The following is a 4901-nucleotide window of genomic DNA, read 5'->3' as shown; positions in this document are numbered from 1 at the left end:
CACAAACAATAATGAACACCATGACACTTCATTCGTGACTTCCATCTCTTCAAACATTTCCTATACATATCAATTAGTGAATTATTCACTGACAAATATGCGTTGTAACCTCAAACAATTACAAGTGCATGGATTTTATGCCCGTATTTAAGCTCACATGAGGATGCACATGCACTAAGCGTTGATGTAAATGTGAAGTGATCTGGCCTAACAACACCAGTCCTCAAGCTCCGGAACAAAGAGAGAGCTTCTTGGTGGAGACCCAATTGAGAATAGCTACTGAGCATTGAGTTCCAAGCTACTATATCTCTCACCACCATTTCATCGAATACCTTCTGAGCGTATTCGACCTTGCCAGACCTTGACCAAATGTGACTGCATGAGAATTTGTTGGATTCTTAGGCGGTTAATCTGTCATGACATTTTAACCTTTGAAGAGTTTTGTTCTGACGATAATTAGAAAAGCAAAATGCATATATTTCCCTCTAAGGGTTTTTAATTTTTTATTTATTTTTCTGTAGCTTTTCCAATTACTTTATTTTGAATTCTTGTACTTTATATTTTCTCTCTTTCAAGACTACTCTTACCTAGGGTGGTTATTTTGGTTTCCGTTTTTTTTAGGTTCAGTTCAGTTTAGTTTTTTTCGATTTTGAAAAAATGAAGTCATTCGATTTAACATTGTAGTCTGGTTCGATTTCGATTCGATTTAAAGAGTTCAATTTTGACTCAGATTTAGCTCGATTCGGTTTGAGAAGTAGAACATTTCCTTGTATACAAAAATGAAAAATCATCCATTTGTTTTGAATTCTACAAGCAAAAAAGAAAATTATGTGAATTCTACAAGAGTACAAGCCATTTTATTAGATTCACTATCACCAGAATTTATTAAAGCAACATAAGTTACATTTTCAAGTCCACAAGTTATACAGACAGGTAGGTCTAAAGCAGTAGTTAGATAATTTTAGGCTTTTAGCACATAGTATAACCAATTTCTCAAGAGCTACACACTTTCCTAAAAGAACACCCAGCTTTGGTTCCTGGTGGACACTGTAAGTCTGTAACATTCAACGAATAAAACAAACATGCCATAACACACTATCCACTGCACTTGCTCTTATTTCTCACCCTTTTCGAGTAAAAGACATTCTTGGTCCTAGATTTATAGTGGCTTAGACAATTTTAGTCCTTAATAAAAAAAATTGCCGTTTTTTGGACAGACTTATCCTGACGAGGATAATTTTGGTCCTCCGTCTATATTTCTGTTAGACAGTCATCTAAATGAAGGACATTTTTGTCATTCAATGTGATTGGCTCCCATGATGAATTGAAAACAGCATGGCTGCCTCTTCTTTGACCAGAAATGTTGAGAATAGCCGAAAGACATGCATTGACACATTTTATCAGGATTCATTCCACCACCATTATATGCTCAGGCATGCAGACCAAATATAGGTAACCATTGATGCAAAACACAGAAATTCTGATATGATCTGAGCTGGAGCAACCGCAAACTAAAGAATGAATGATGTACTATACTATACGTACCTTCAACCAGTAACATACTATTCCCATCTTTATAACTTTTTAGCACATCTACATTGACATAGGTAGTTCCATTGCAGACTTGTACCACGTGTGTATATACGAGTCAAAGAATCCAACACTTTGCAAGCTCCGTCTTCAATTGCTGCAGAGGATCCAACACTCACTCGCCGCTCCGCCGTGCCGACTACCCGTCCGTCCCAAGCCGCCGCCGAGTAGCGTCGTCAATAGTGACCCATCTCTAGCCCACGTCTTAACAAGAGCACACTAGTACAAAAAATTGCATCCGAGTCACCTGTAAAATACTTTCCGAGTCACCTGCACAGGTGACTCGGATTCCTGTGACGCTGAAAGTGGTTAGCTTTCCGCGAAAAGCTGACCACAAATTTTTTAAGGAGCCTCGGAAAGTCATTTTCTTAGTTCATATCCGCGACACCCACTAGCATAAGGGTGTCGCGGAAAGCTTTTTTTTTTTTTTTTTTTTTTTTTTTAATAAATGTATCCGCAGCACCCTCTACGTAGAGGGTGTTGCGGATATCCACCTTTTTTTATTCCTAATTTGCCCTAAAAATTCAATAATTCTCTAATTTTATTTGCTCAAAATTAAACCTGTACATAATTTTCCAAATTCACACAAAAATTTACAAAACCATTAACAACTAATTAAACGTATATATTCAACAACAAATTCAAAACAACACTAGTAATTACCAACACAAACATAACTATATATACTTCAAAATATAATTATACAATTTTTTAACAAAACATAAACATAAGTTAATTAATAATAATAAAGATAATGTTTAAACCAACTAAAGTTACAAGCACCGATCTACAAAGTATTGTGCCCACAACTCGCGGATTTCTTCTATTTCATTAATGGAGTAGGTGGGCTGTTCAAATATCTACAAAAAAAAATTAATTTGAGCAAATTAGTAAACATATTAATTAATGTATTATAATTCAAATATACATTAAGTTGTATTTAAAATTTTTGCAATCACAACACGGGCACGTTATAAAATCTTCCGCGTTTTTGTTTCTATTTTCTTCAGCATATTGTATAAACTCTTGAACCCCTTGTATATATTTGAGTGTACTGCGTTTCTCATACATCCAACTCCGATCCATATCTGCCAATTGATAATACTATGAATATCATATATGGATATTCGATTATTACAATTTTTAGCCTTTCACTTATATAATCGAAGATCCTCCCTAAATCCACTCAATCTTAAAGCTATATCCTATAGTAAAAGAGAGTATTCCTACTCCACTTATGCTAAACTTAATGTATCAATACTCTCTAGCACTTATAATCTTGCTGAATACGAATAAAAAGACACTAATGTTATACAGTTGTGGATGGATGGATCACTTTAATGTGGATGGATTATCAAATATCTACATAGTTATAGCCATCTTATAAAATGAATACAGGGAGAACTTTAATGTGGATGGATAACTACACAAGATCTCTCTTCTCCACTTCAAAAAGTAAAACTTGAATACAACTGTCAAAAATTGTGCAAAAGTAAACCCAAATAGAAATACTATACCTGTACATGAAACTTCGCAAAAAGGTTGATGTAGTTGATCTGGTACGCCAATTTGGATCACTCGCTGAAGTAAGAATGGCAGATACAACCTTCTGTAGATGAGACAAACAAGAAGCAATATTGTTTTAGTGTTACAAGTGCACCAAACTATCAAAAAATGTTTGAAGTGTTAAAAGATTTAAGCTGAGATATCTAATGTATTAAAAGATTTGAAGTGTTAAGTGTTGAAATGTAGGAATGTGTGGGTCAATGAAATGAATTGTGTTGGACAGTCAGTGGGTCAATGAAATGAATTGTGTTGCATGCCCAATTGCCCACAACTTTAATAGAAGGAGAAATGGCATACAATACAATATAATAGAATAGCAGTACAAATATAATGGTAGTACCAGAAGAATTCTCTCATATATACTTTGATTCATCAACTACTGTACTGCATATCACCTATTGCATAGTTGTAGTACAATTGTACAAATTGAGTGTGCCCACATGCAATGCAAAGCAGATTGTATAATTATAATAATAATTATCCAATTAATTTAATAACAGCTAGCTTTGTACCAAAATATAAACAAAGAGGCCAGGATTCAGATCAAACAAATAACCTGAGAATGAATCTGCAGTGAGATCTGAGAGTTGTGTATCCACACAATATATATATATATATATATATATATATATATATATATATATATATATATATATATATATATTTCAACTTGAACTGATAACTTAAATGACTGCCCAGAAACAGAAAGAATTGAGAAAGAAGAACAAAGGAGAATAAAGAATTGCAGCTCAAGACTTTAGAAGATATATATATATATATATATATATATATATATATATATATATATATATATATATATATATTATAATCATCATCTTCAACAGCTAAGCTAAGCTTTAACATATAAGTTATTTTGTGACACTACAATAATGAAAATCCAGCTCAGAGCCTCAGATAATGCAGAGATGAGATAGAGAGGTCCCAGTTTTCTTATTTTATACCAAGATTTGTAGAGAGCTATAAAGGGTTAACAGGATCCATCTTTCTGATAATGTTTATAAAATAAAGATGCTGTTTTTAGCCACATAATTAGTGCCCACCACATAATTAGGTCCCAGTTTTCTTATGTTCAATGTGTTCTATGTGCCAATCAAGAGAGGACTCAAATGATCTTCTCAGTTCTCATACAAGACCTAAAGCACACTAGGACTTTTCCAATTCCAACTGGACCAGACTTTTCCAGAGAAGTGCAAAACCAAAATCTGTTGAAGTGGAAGCCCTCTTTTTTCATGAAATTTAGACAGTGGTGAACAATTAATCAAAATCCTAGCATAGCTATTCAGGAATCATATTACAGTACCAAACAGATCATTAGTACTACAGAGTATATGTTATGATTGATGCCAACACACTATGCTCCTGCACTTTATAGTTCTTGGGAAGGCAGATAAGCAGAGTTTACCACCTTTCATAGTACAGTTTGCCTTAGAAAATTAAGGAATGAGATGGAAAAAGGAGATGTTCTTGGTATGGCTAAGATGTACATATCAATATGCCATACAAAGTAACAAAGGCATAGGGTGAAAAACAGGAAGCAAAGGGAACAAGAAAAGAAAGAGCCACCACAAACTATAAGAGTGCATAAGATGTCAATGAGGAAACAAGGGTAAAGAGCCACCACAAGCTATGACAGCGCATACCAAGTTGATAAAAGTTTGATAAATGAAACACCAAAAGGCTAAAGAGTGAGACCTTGGCACTGCACCAACTTTTGCAGCCTGTTT

The sequence above is a fragment of the Ipomoea nil genome, unplaced genomic scaffold (genome assembly GCF_001879475.1).
Source record: "Ipomoea nil cultivar Tokyo-kokei standard unplaced genomic scaffold, Asagao_1.1 scaffold2507, whole genome shotgun sequence".
NCBI classification, from domain to species: Eukaryota; Viridiplantae; Streptophyta; class Magnoliopsida; order Solanales; family Convolvulaceae; genus Ipomoea; species Ipomoea nil.
The sequence above is the reverse complement of the archived record's forward strand: the minus strand, read 5'-3'. Positions refer to the sequence as shown.